We start from the raw sequence: 14,963 nt of genomic DNA on the forward strand, positions 1-14,963 counted from the left end.
GAAAAGGGGAACAGTACCTTTTTGTACTGTTGGTGAGAATGCAGATTGGTGCAACTGCTGTGGAAAGCAGTATGGAGATAGCTCAAAAAATTAAAAATGGGCCTGCCTTTTGAGACAGCAATTCCATTTCTGGGAATATATCTGAAGGAACCCAAAACACTAATTTGAAAGAACATAAGCATCCCTATATTCATTGCAGCTTTATTTACAATCACCAAAAACAGGGAAGCAGCCCAAGTGTTCATCAATAGATGAGTGAATAAAACAACTATGGGACATTACACAATGGAATACTACTTGGCCTTAAAAAAGAAGAAAATCTTATACTTTACAACAGTATGGATGGACCTGGAGAACATTATACTATGTGAAAGAAGCCAGTCAAAGGAAGACAATTACCATATGATTTCACTCATATGTGGAATCTAATGAACAAACTGAAGGAACACAGAATTTATGGACAGATTTATAGATGGAGAGCAGGATGACAGCTAGTGCAGGGGGAGGTCAAGGGGTAGAGAGATTTAGCAAAAAGGAAAGACAACTCAGGGACATGGACAAACAGTGTGGTGACTGCCGGGGGGCGGTATAAGGGGGCTAAAAGATAATGTAAAAAATACAATGAAGATTAAATAAAATACAAAAATACTATTTGGGGGATTTTGCATGCTCTGTATGTTTTGACAGAAATATTTATATAATATGCAAAAGATGCAAAGAGTCAAATGATATTGTAATCATTATTTCGGTATATAATACACAGAAATCATCACTAGTTTTTTTATATTTGATGACATTGAAACTTTACTTCTAAGATTGTTCATTTCATTTTCAATATTAAAACAATGGAAACCTGAACAACTTCAATGTCTTACGAACTGCTTTTCCCTCCTCTCTGCTTCCCTAGCAAAGGGAATGAAGAAAGCGAACCAAACTGCTTTCTGCGGTGACTCCAGTGAATACCTGCCCCACCAAAGCCTGGCTGAGGAGGAGCCTCTAAAATCTTTCACTGTATGAAATATCACAAATAATTTCTGTCGTGAGGAAGTTCTACTCACTGGATAAAATGCAATAATGTAGACTTTTTCATGTGTCAAAACTATTGTCTCAAAGAGAAACCAGACAGAAAGACTTCTGAAGTGCCCCAGAAAATCCCTGCGTTGGACAGCATTGTTTTGAGCCATACAAGCTGAGCTTTTTTAAGCGGTTTTCACCGACATGTTCTTTCCCTTCCTTTGGATTATTGAGCTGAAGCCCTGTTGAACCCAGACGCCAGTCACCGCCTCCTGACAGTTGAAAACAGTAAGATGAAAGGAGAATGGCAGTGAAACAGGGCGATGGCAGCCAGGCCTTCATTTGTCAAACGTGTATTCGAGATAAGTTTTTAGAAGATTTCAGTTTGCTGTAAGGCACTGGGACATATTTGCTCCATTGCTAGCTTTGTTTTCAGAAAGTATTTCTAACATCGAATAAATACATTACAGATTAATTGAATAGAGGGCAAAAAGGGAGAGGAAGTCAGGATTGTGCTTGTTTTGGGAAATTGAGTACATGGGTGATCCTCTCCTTTTTAAATTATGAATATAAATGTTAATATTAACATCTACCTGAGAGGAAATAAACAATCAAACAAATAAGTACATTAACTCCAAAAAAAATTAGGCTGTTCTCTCATGTGGGGCAATGTGGATACCCCCTATTCTGGTTGAAAAAAATATAAGACTGGAAAAAATAAAGACTGGAAAGTCCTGTATTAGTTCTTAGATGCTACTAAAGAGAAACATCCAAATGCATAAATTTAGGAAAATGTTTGCTATTGCAGTGCAGATTAAATTAGATTAAAGAAGAACATGTAGGAAATGTTTGTCATGGAGTGATCTAGAGTTCTAAAAAAACCCTGAAGGATAAAGGACCAAATAAATACTGAAGACTAAAGGGATAAGTGCTAAAGCTGAAGGGTTGAGATAATGACAGAAATTTAGGAAGATTGAAGGGGAGGAGTGGAGGGCCTTAGGAGCTCAGAAAGCTGTGAATATCACTGGGGGTGGTGCCATTTCAAAGTGAGTAGGTGCTGATGTGCTTTGATCCAATGGGAAGTCCCACAAAACAGTAAGCCCCTTGCCAGCGCTCTTTATTGGGTGGCAGCTTTGGAGTTTTGTTTCCCTTGGACCAGTTATTGTCATTCTTCACAGGCACAATGCTTAGCAATTTAAGGGAGTCCAGTGAGGTTCTAGGCAGAACTGCTTCCGGTTTGCACAAGCATAGCATCTTTGATATTGACCCCTGACCTATTACCCCCTTTTATGCACGAGACAAGCTCTATTCCTCAGGTAGCAAAAAAGAAGGCAAAAATTTAAGAAAATATAATGTCGCCATTTCTACTATATTATAAAATAATCACACCAGAAAGAGTTCTACTTTTTCTTTTTCCTGGAATTCCCACCTAGATAACTTAATCGACCAGGGGCAAAACTAAACATGATGCATGTGACATTTAATGTCTTTGCACTGATTCAAAAAGCCACCTGGAAATGCAAAAGTATTCGTTAGTTTAAAGTCCAAGAACAAGAATGCTGTATATACTATTTTGTGTGTTGGTTTATTTTATTCATTAGATTCTACATATAAGTGAAATCATTGTTACTAAATTACTGTTTAGGACGGGTCATAGCAGACAGTGATTTGGCTTTGTGGGCTGGTTGCTGAAAGTTGTGAGTCAGAGTTCAATTTTCATGGTCTGATGATTGTCCATTATTCTAGTCAGTCTATTGATCTGTAAAGTTTTACTTATTAAGGAAGACACTCTATTCTTATAAGACAAAATGTAATTCAGTGGGCAAATACTTAAAATGACAAGAAGTATAATTTCATATTAATAAAAATAACATCTAAAATGAAGATATTATAACCATGAATATTTTGGTATTTGGGGGCATTTGCTAAAGGTTATCATTTATATGCTTATATGTATAAGCACAACTCTTAAGCTAAAGCTACATGTTTCCAAAATGCTGATTCTTAAAATATACAACTCAAGATGTTTTCGACACTCATAATGCACACTATTATAACATTAAAAACACCTTTTAATAAGATATATTTTCATAACAGCAGTGTAACTGGAGCTGAACAACACAAATAATATATTAGTTTTCAAATAGTATTTCTTTTCTTTCATTCTCAATATTTAATTAAATTTATGGAGCAGAACTGGAGATTAGGAATAGCTGTTAGAAAAATGATCACTTTGCCCCTTAGTTAATATAGTATGGGTGTTGATACATAGTAATAACTTTCGAAAAAAGGAAACATAATTCTGGTAGAATAAATGCTACTTTTAGGGTCCAAATCTATTTGCAAAATGGGTGTTTCCTTGAAAGAAGTCATTAATATCAAGCTGAAACATAAGTATAACCTTACATACGGCAAAATACTATTGCACATTTTGATTTCTTATTCAATCTTATTTTTGTGCTGCAAATTCCTTAGGAAAAATTAATGGCAGGGGTTGTTATCAAGAAAATCATTATATTTTATACAGGAGCTGACTGATTTGAGAAGGTGTCGTAAGACTTTATTAATAATCTGGCTTCTTTTGTCTTAGAATTTGTCTCAGATACTCAGTATGAAAAAGATAACTATGGATGATTACAATTAGGCTTCTGTGAAATTTTTGTTGGCTCCATTATTTTTGTTGTTATGGTGGTTGGTTCCACTTTTAGGGGAAGAGTCCCTTAGTTATCCCAATGATATTAACAGGGATTTAAAATGATCTTGCCTGCACTCATTCAGCTTCCAAATCAGGTCAGGTCGTTCTACAAATGAAAGCCCAACAGAAGCTATTTCTCTCATCTGCTTCTTTAGCTAAATCAGTTCTAGACTTCAAACTACAGCCTGGCCTTTTTCCGGAGCAATACAATCAGTGCAGACAAAAGGGACACTCACAGATCAGCCTCTTCAAACTTTGAAACTAAGATGAAAAGACCCATTTTAAATCCCCCAGACAATGAAATGTCATAATAATCATGGAAATTTGACCAAACCTACCACTTTCTTTAATGTATTTGCTTTAACAGCAGTGGACTTAGTCATGTAGTCATTAAACTGAGATAACTTGAATGAATTTTGCTTTAATGAAGGCTATAAATAGTTTCTACAGGCCCATTCAAAAGTTGTATTGCATCTTCATGAATTTGTGGAGGAAAAATCTTAAAATCTGCTTTAAAAGACAATTTATATCCCTGTACAATTTTGCTTATCTTATAAATTTAATGATTGACCACATATCTATTTTGTTCTGTGTAGAAAAAAGAAAAAAAGGCATATTTTTCCATTTATTGTTTGAGCATCTTCTTTTAAATCTTGAGGAAATAAATATGAGTAATAATAATTTTTAAAATACCCATTTTCAAGTATATCAAGTTCACCATGGATGACTGAGTCATAAACTCGTAGATCAGAAACTATAAACTCTAGCATTGTAAGTGCTATTCTGAAGTTTATGGTACGTAGATATGGAAAGAAAATAAGTTTCTGGGAGGACTGGTTAAGGCACTGCAGGGAAAGCAACTTTTAATATGAATTTGGAAATATGAAAAATAGTACAATGGCCAAAGAAAATGGAAAAAAAGAAAGAGAAATCTTTAGGTAAAGGAAAGAGAATGGTCCAAAAAGCATGAAAGGACACGACATATTTGAGGAAGCTCAGCCTTGCTGGGGCACAGCCCCTATCACTGAAGATCTATTGTGATGAGCCTGTCGTAACAGGGCAAAGAATCTGAATACCGGCTTTTAGGCAATAAGCAGCAATCAACATGAGTATATTTGAATGGATTTGGTTTGTTTTTGAAAATATAATTGATAGTGGTACCAGCAATCATGAATGAAGAATGAGCGCTGAGGAGAAACAGGTGTCAGGAAGTTGGTAATGAGGCTGCCTCAGTGATGAATAATCAAACTCAAAAGCCTATTAGATAAGAAGGAAGCAAAGAATTCAGCTTCCACTTCTGAGGTAGCAATTACTCATTAATTAGTCATGAACAGGAGAGAAAAACTTGAAGATTAAGATTCTAGTTTAGATAAGGACAACAGCTATTATAGGAGAAGCACATTGAAGAGGCTGCGGCGGACCATAAAAGTAGAAATAAATGAGACTTTTGTACCCAGGGCGATTTTGAAATCCCTAAAGGCCCCTCATTAGAGTGTTAGACATGCAGGTCTAGGTCTTGTCCCATAAACCCCAAAGTTCAGTAGTTGATGCTCTGTCAGCTGGGAGTTCACACTATGAACAGTATACTAAATGGGAAAAGGTCAAGAATAAAAGAAGACATAGCATTTGAAGGTATGTGCAACAAGAGGATTTGAATAGGATAACTAAGAAGAAGTTATCTATTAGAGGTTATCAGTAAATGAGTGGATCACAAAACTGTGGTACATTTACACAGTGGAATACTATGCAGCAGAAAGAAAGAAGTCCTACCCTTCACGACAGCATGGATGGAACTGGAGAGCATTATGCTAAGTGAAATAAGCCAGGTGGTGAAAGACAAGTACCACAGGATCTTACCTATAAGTGAAACCTAATCAACAAAACCAACAAATGAGCAAAATAGAAGCAGAGACTTGGAAATAAAGAACTGACAGTGACCAGAGGGGATGGGGGAGGGGGATAACAGGAGAAAGAAGACAAAGGGGTGAGCAAAGGAACAGGAATAGAGGACTCGTGGGCTCAGACAATGGGGGAGATTGACTGTGGGAGTCAGGGGAGGACAAGATAGGGGTGAGCAATGGGGGAAAATGTGGAACAACTGTAACTGAACAAAAATCAGTTAAAAAAAGAAGTTACCACTCATAATGGTACTATTCTAAAAACCAAAAAAGATCATTTCCAAAAATTCACAGTCCACTTTGTCAAATTACAGCCCATGTATCACAATGTTGCTATTACTACTTTCATGGATTTTTTGTTAATTTTTAGTTCTTATTTTGTCAAACAACCAGGTGACGATTATGTACTAAATGAAAACTGTCATTATAGCCATGCCTTTTTTCTTTTACCTTGAGCATGTACACAAAAATGAATGTTGCACTTAACATTTTGGGGGGTTTTGGTTTCAATTTACCCCTGTGAAAATTATAGACTGAACCTGACTGAAAGTAACAGAATATCAAAATTTCATGCTTTAAACACTCAAGGGTTTAATTTTTTGTGTTTAATGTAGCTCTCTCTGATCTTTTACATTAGCTTTATAGTATTTGGGACCTGGCTTTTTTATGTAACAACCTATTTACCATGTGACTATGTGGCATCCATTCTAAAGGTCGAGCTGGCTGCTGGAACTCTGGTTATCACATCTGGGTTGCCAGTCTAATGAAAAAGAAAGAACAGAGGGTAAAAGTTGTGTTCCTCTCAGATGAGACAGATCCTTTGAAAGAACCTTCCCAGAATTCCCCCCCTCCAACATTTGTGTTTACTTGACTATATTTACCTTTGAAAATACAAAAAAATAAAATCTTTTTTAAAAAGAATACAGGTACTTGAGTTGCATCCTTTAATAATTAATAGGATTTTTGAGGTACAAAAGGGACAGAGAATATGACAGGTACACAGATTAGATTGTGCACATTTATGAAGGCATAAAAAACAGTGAATTTAGTGAAAAGTGAGTATATCAGTGTGGCTATACATAATAACATGGTTGGGAGTATAAAAATCCTGGTCTAGGAAAATATGTTGAGTCCAAATTATGAAGGGCATCACATGTGGAGTTAATACTTTATATTAAAGGAAATATGGAGTCATTAATGTCTTGGAGGCATGGGTACCACACAATCATATTTTTATGTTAGAATGGTACTGTTACATTTAGGCAGTAATTAGTAATGCAAAAGCTAAGAGACCTTGGTTTATGTCTGCCATAGGCAAATAATAGTTCCCCAAAGATGCATATGTTCTAATCATCCTGAGAACCTGTGAATATACTGAGTCATAAGAGGTAATTAAGGCAGCTAATTAGTTGATATTAAGGTGATTATTCTGTATTATGTATATGACCCAGTGTATGACAAAAGTCTTTCGATATAGAAGAAGGATTCAGAAGGAGAGTCTATGTAGGAATAAACGCAATGTAAGGCTTCCCTGGCCATTGCTGACTTTGAAGATCAAAGAGGGCCACGCACCAAAGGATCGGGGCCATTTCTACAGGCTTGAAAAGGCAATACAATGGATTCCCCATTTAGAGCTTCTAGAAAAAGCCCAGCCAACTCTTTGAGTTTAGCCCACTGAAGCCCACTTTGGACTTCTAACCTCCAAACTACAAGATAACCTATGTGGTATGGTTTTTGGTCACTAAGTTCATGCTAATTTACTATATTAGCAATAGGAAATAATAATATATATGATCCTATACACTAGATATGTGTGGTCTTTGGTAAGTCACTCAACACATTATTTCCCAAATTGTAATGCAAAATATTATCCAGAGTGACTTCCAGGAAAATTGAAAATAATGTACGTAAAGCACTTTGCCTATTGTTAGTGTTAAATAAGGAGCAGTAGGCAGTAGAAGTTGAAGAAACTGTAGCATTACCTTCCTTTTTTCATCACCATTAAAAGTTCTGTGAAGTAAATAACTCACATGGAGTGAAAAAAGACCAGCTCTGTGTTTTTAAGTAGCTCATTATGAGGCATGTGTAGGTTTCTAAACAAAGGTGTTGGGGTTAATGAGGAGAGAATGATCTGAGAAGTATTTAAGAGGAGAATCACACTTTTGGCTGTTTGGAAATGGATCTAACATATGGAAGGCTTTTATCTTCTCTTTTGGACGATTGAATATATTTCACAAACATCAATATACTTTAATAAATCATGCCAAGCTCTGATGTATGAATGCCTGTATAACTCGGGAGGCAGTTTCAAGGGCACAGCCCACTTCCTGAAAGTGTTAAAGACCTTAAGTATCTCTGTGCTGAGCTTCAAGAAAAACTGATCCAGGACCATACCCGTCCTGCCGTCTATTGCAGCTGCTCTGTAGCTCGTCAGCAGCGTCTTAAAATCTACTTAATAACCTCATTAATACATTTTCTCTCTGGCATCCTGACTCCCCACATCTTTAATAAAATGCTTGCTCACAGGGTGAGCACACTGTCCCTACTAGTTATGAGTGCCTGAATGTTCCAGTCTAATAATTATCTTCCCCAAATAGCCCCCCTTTTCACTTAGGCGTCCAACAGCAGAGTTTCTCAGTTGCTATGTATTCTGGACATGTACCATTTCATCAGCTCTTGAACCTGATCCTCTCTTTCCCACCAGCAGTTACTCAAGCTGATATTTTCTTTTACATCGCATCCCTATTAATAGACTAACATATACTAAGAACACACTAATCGGGCACCCTGCTGAAATTAGTCCTTGGACTTCTGCTGATTTTAATTTTCATAAATGATCTAGAGAAAGGAAATGACTGTGAACTAGCTGGAATTACTAATCAGGCAAAATTGGAGGGGAGGTTAGAAGTAGAGGAAGTACAACCAAACACAGATGGGGCTCAATATGCCCCGTAGCTAAGTGGGTACGTGGTGAACGGAACACAATAGGGAACTTTGTGAAGAGCTCTACACATTGGGCCTAAATGATTAAGAAATAAGTAACGCCAGCCAATTGAAATGCACGGAGTTTGGGGCATAATTATGGATCAGTCCAAAAGGGTATGAACTGCATGAAACTTCAATGAGACCAGAAAAAAGGATAAGACCCACTAATACAGTACACTTAGAAACAGATTTGCATTTCGATTTATTTGAGCTTTCATAAAAAATACTGCTAGGAGAGGAAATAGAAATGAAATACCAGGATTGGCTCTCAGAGACTCATCTAATAAACTGATAGTGTGAGTGTGTGTGCATGTGTGTGTGTTAAATGTATAATCTGATAAGTGTTGACACATGTATACACCCATGTTACTACCACCCCAATCAAGATATATACACGATTTCCATAAATATGTTTTTGAGTCCACTTAAAAGCAATATTCCTCTCCCCATAGTTCTTACCTGTATCTCCATAGGTGAGTATGGCATACCCCACAATTTCACGGATACTAAATTATGCACCATACACTCCATGTCTGCCCACTTTCACTCGGTATTAGGTTCCTGAGATTCGGGCATACTGTCAAGTTTATTAGTACTTCATACACAATTTGTCCATCCATTTTCCGATTGATGGACAGCTTCCAGTTTAGGCCTATTGTTTAGAAAAAAAAAGCTTCTCTGACCTTTCTTGAACAAATCATTTTTTGTTTTTTTTTAGATATATATTTTAATTTATTTTAGAATTGGGTCATAGAGTAGGTATATGTTTAACACTATAAAAATAGCCAAAATTATTGGCAAAGCAATTGTTCTAATTTATATTTCTTCTGACAAAGACTGAAAGTTCCAANACACTCCATGTCTGCCCACTTTCACTCGGTATTAGGTTCCTGAGATTCGGGCATACTGTCAAGTTTATTAGTACTTCATATGCAATTTGTCCATCCATTTCCCGATTGATGGACAGCTTCCAGTTTAGGCCTATTGTTTAAAAAAAAAAGCTTCTCTGACCTTTCTTGAACGAATCATTTTTTGTTTTTTTTTCAGATATATATTTTAATTTATTTTAGAATTGGGTCATAGAGTAGGTATATGTTTAACACTATAAAAATAGCCAAAATTATTGGCAAAGCAATTGTTCTAATTTATATTTCTTCTGACAAAGACTGAAAGTTCCAATTAGTCCATGTCTTTGCCAACATTTCATTTCATTTTTACATTTTACTATTCTTCATGGGAAATGATTTCTCATTTTTTTAATTTAATTTATATGCCTAATGAAGACTAAATGTGTCAAGTACCTTTTCACATGGTTTTGGGCCATAAGTGTTTTACTCATAATTGTGTGTGTGTTTTCTTTATCTAAAGGGAAGAATGAATACATATATATAAATATATATATAAATGATATATTTATAAATCATTTATTTGTGTTATATAAATAATATATTTATATAAATGATAAAATACATATCATTTCCATATGTATATGGAAATGATATGTATTTTGCAATACTTTGTCAGATACAAATATTGTAAATATTTCTCTAGTCTATAACTTGCACTTTTATATTCTTAACAATGTCTTTAGATAGAAGGAGTTTATGTCCAATATATCTGTTTCTTCTAAACAGTGCTTTTTACATTTGAAGATATATTTACCTACTCAAGGTCACAAAGATATTTTCTTATCCTTTCTTCTAAAAGTTTCAGATATAATTTGTGCTTATATTTATGATTCATCTGGAATTAAATATTATTTGTGATATTATAATGGATCAAGGTTCATTTTTTCTTAAGTTTAATATTTCCATCCATATACTCTTCCTATTTAAGTTGCTTTGGCATGTACGTAGAAAAAGTAAATCATCAGGATCCATGTTCATCTATTTCTGTGGACCCTGTTCTATTCTGTTCATCACTTTGTCTAGCCTTACACCAGCAGCACACTGGGTAAGTTTTATTATACAGTATAAGCCATCCAATATTAGAATTTTCAATTTTTGAGATAAAATGTTCTATTTCTTTCATTTGCTTTTTTTCTTTTACATCAATTCTAGAAACAGCTTCTCAATTTATATTTTTTAAAAAGCCTGTTTGGATTTTCTTACTGAGGTTGTGTTGAATCTACAGATCAATAGACTGGCATTTTAATAATATCTAGTACACCAGTCCACAAACATGCATCTCTATTTACTTGTCTTTAATTTCTCCTAGTAACAATTTATATACTTTTCCATGTAGAAATTTCACATATTTACAAAATATATTTCTAGGTACTTTATGTTTTGTTATGCTAGCATAAAGAGAATGGTTTATTTTATTTTTTGAATTTTATTCCCGGTGTATTAGTTTCATATGGCTGACATATTAAAGTACCTCAGACAAGGTGGGTTAAAACAGTATGAATGTATTATCTCTCAGTTTTGGAGGCTAGAAGTCAGAAAGCAAGCTGTTAGCGAGACCTGGCTCCCTCTGTAGGCTCAAGGAAAAATTCTGTCTCATTTCTTGGAGCTTTGGTGGACTACTGAGGTTACTTGATTTGTGGTAGCATAACTCCAATCCGCCTCCACATTTTTATGGACTTCTCTTTGTGTATCTCTGTTAACTTTCATTTTCTTATAAGGAGACCAAACTAAATGTTGGATTTCAAGCTCAAACTAATCCAGTACCACAATCTCATCACTCACTTTAGTGCAAAGGCTCTTAGTTCCACGTAAGGTCACATTCTGAGGTCTGGCGTGGCAAGAATCTTGAAGGAACCCCATTCAATACACTACATCTAGTAAGAGCAATACAATTTCCTTGTTTAATGAGGTATGTGTCTGATAACCTTGCTAAAATTATTGCTTAGATATAGAAGTTGTTTTATAGATTTTTAGGGTTTTCTTATTATACAGTCATATCTACGAATAAGGAAACAAATGCAGTCTGTGTGTTTAATTCATTTTCCTGTCTTGTTGCTCTCAAAAAGACTTCTGGTACAATGCTGAATAGAAGTGATGAACATCGTCATCCTCACCTTTCTCCAATTTAGGAGCAGAGCATTAAAAATGCTTTTTATCATATTCAGAAAAATTCTTATTCCTACCTTGCTTAATATTTTTGTGATGAATAGCTGTTAGATTTTGTCACATGCTTTCAGTTAACACATTTGAGATGATGATTTCTTTGACTTTGTTAATTAGTTGAAGTTTATTGACTGGTTTTTGATTATTGAAGCGTCTTAGATTTCTAAGATAAACCATAGCTGCTCTATTGTGGTTTATCACTTATATTTTGCTGGCATTTTATTGAAGCTTTTTATGCTCTGCCCATGAGAAATATTGGTCTATAATTTTATTTTATTTTATTGTCCAATTTTGGCTACCAGGGTTATATTGACCTTATAAAACAAGTTGGGAAGTATGCCCTCCTATTTTCTGAGTTTATATATTACTGAAATTATTTATTCTTTAATAATAAAAAATTCACCAATAAGATCATAGATACCTGGAGTTTTCTCTGAAAGGTTTTTGATAAATTCAATGTCTTTAACAAATTTATTTATATTTTTTACATATTATGTTAGTTTTAAAAATGCATTTTATTTAAAATTTGCTCATTTCAACAGGTTGAATTCATCAGCAAAAAGTAGCTCATAATATTTATGCATTAAAATGTTTGTAGTAGCAATAGGGATTTTTTAATTTTATTCCTGATATTGTTAATTGACATTGCTAGAATTTTATCAATTTTATTTGTCTTATTAAAGAATCAAATTTTGACAGGTTTTTGTTTTTCTATTTCCAGTTTTATTTTTTCTGCTGTTATTTTCTTTTCTTTCTGCATTTTATTTGTTCAATTTGCTCATCTATTTTTGTAGACTCTTAAGGTGAAAACTTGGATCACTTAATTGAGAATATTCCTATTTTCTAATACTGTCATTAAAGCCAAACATTTTCCAGGAGTAATTGCTTTAGTTCATATGCTAAATTTTATATGTTATATTTTTATTATAATTTAGTTCAGAATGGTTTCTTTTTTATTTTGAATCATGGGTTAATTGGAAGTATAGTGTTTATTTTGAAAGTATTTCAGAATTTTCTGAAACAGGATGAAAATTTTCTGAAATTTTCAATAACAGGATATCTTCCTGTTATTGATTTCTAATTTTATTCTATACTATTGGTAGAGCACACCCTATGACAGTTTACTATTTGCAATATATTAGCTTTATTCATTCCTCGATGTATTATTTATCTGTACATGTTCCATGTGCTGATAGTAAGGAGGAAATATTCTATTCCCCTTACTGATCTGTTTGGTTTAACTCTCCTACATGTACTGTGATTGAGCTGTTGTGACAGACAAAAAAGATGTGCTTCTCAAAACTCTCTTTCAAGAAAGGACACTGCCCAGCTGTGAGGATCACGGTTGGTTCACTGACAGCATCCGGATGTTAATTCTTCCGGGCCCTCCACAGCACTGTAAAGATCCTACTCATCAAGGCAGCCGCAGGCAATGGCCAAACAAGATTGTAAATACAAGGGCCTACCCTGGGTGTTACTTCTAATGTGGGAGTTCTCTAATATTAGGAATTCCTTGCTCTGGAATTCCTGTTTGCCTGGAAAGACAGATCTGTATCACAGTTTAATATCTCCTCTTGCCAGATGCTGCTTCTCCCAGTTTCAGTTTACAGGTGATACTCCCCTAAAAACCTTTGCACGTCTGATTCCACCTCAGTCTCTGATTCCTGGGAAACCTAATGGATACAGTAGTTAAAATCTCCCATTATCTTTGTGTGTTTGTGTAATTTTCTGTTTATGTGGTTTTCCTAACATATTTTAAATATTTTTTATTAAGTGCATACACATGTGTGGTTATTTTCTAATGAACTGAAAATTATCACTTTTATCTCTGGAAAAACATATAGTGACCTACTCTGCTGTTATTAACATAGACATAGAAGTTATATTTTATATGATGTAGATACTTTTATTTTTCATTCTATGTTTGATTTTATACCAAACTATGTACTTCTTAGGAGAGAGTTGGATCTCTCTTATGTAGTCTGATAATCTCTGCCTTTTAATTGGAATATTTGGCACATTTACATTTTAATTACTTGTTGATATATATGTTCTTGTCTACTTTGCTATTTATTTCTGCTTGTCTCTCTGATTTTTGTTCTCTTCTTGTTTCCCTGACTTGGTTTGGGATAACTGAATATTAGTATTAATTAAGTATTTCACCTTAATTCATCAGTTTATTTTTAGCTATGCTCATTCTTTGCATTATTTCTTAGTGGTTAGTCTATATATATTACAATATTAATTCTTAAGTTGGAACAGACCTCTTAGAGTTAATATTGTACCACATTATATAAAATGTATAAATCTTAAACCCATATACTTTCATTTAGTCTGCTCACGTTTTTAGGGCTGTTACAATGCATATACTTTGTAGCTAATTGTCTCCTTAAAATTTTTGGATGATAGTCTTTTGTGCTTACCCACATATTTACCATTCTCAGTGCTTTTCTGTCAATCTTCAAGATTCTATTTTCCATTTGTTGTCATTTTTATTCTTCCTGAAATTTTTCATAAATCATTTCTTATAGTGCAAGTCAGCTAGTAGCAGTTTTTACCTTTCATTTATCTGAAAATGTCTTTATTTGGGCTTCAATTTTAAAAGATATTTTTTCTACATATAAATTCTTTTTGACAGGCTTTCATGCCTTTCACCCCTTTTAAAGATATCTTTCCATTGTCATCCAGCCTTCACTGTTCCTGATGAGAATACAGCCATCATTTTTACCCTGTTCCTTTGTATGTGATGTGTCTTTTTTACTCCAGATGTTTTTCAGGTACATCTCTCCCTCTCCCTCTCTCTCTCCCCTTTTTCAGCAATTTGCCTATAATACGTTGTACTCTTTTATTTATGCTGTTTAAGTTTTGCTGTATACCTTGGGTTTTTATGGTTGCTATTTTTTTTTTTTACCTAATTTTAAAAAGTTTTAGACATTGTTTCATTTCTTTAAATATTTCTTTGGGCTCACTTTTTCTTCTCTTTTTCTATGGATTCCAATTATAGATATAGTTCCTTGTTGACATTGTCCCATGAGCACAGATGCTTGTTATTTTATTTATGTATGTATTTATTTATTTTTGCAGATAGTGTATTTTTTCATCTGCCTTTAATTTCACCGATCCTTTGGTTTTGTCCATTTTGTTAGTTTTATTAAAAGTACTGTACCTTTCAGTTCTGCCTTTTCTACTTAGCTGTCTTTCATAAAGTTTTTATTGCTCTCTCTTTTGACACCTGATAGGCCCTTTAACATTGAAGTCTTTCATTTTTTGTTAACTCTGGGAAATTTACATTGTGTTGCT

This window comes from Sturnira hondurensis, unplaced genomic scaffold, assembly GCF_014824575.4.
Source record: "Sturnira hondurensis isolate 20B ecotype Veracruz unplaced genomic scaffold, ASM1482457v3 Scaffold0006413, whole genome shotgun sequence".
In the NCBI taxonomy this organism is placed as follows: Eukaryota; Metazoa; Chordata; class Mammalia; order Chiroptera; family Phyllostomidae; genus Sturnira; species Sturnira hondurensis.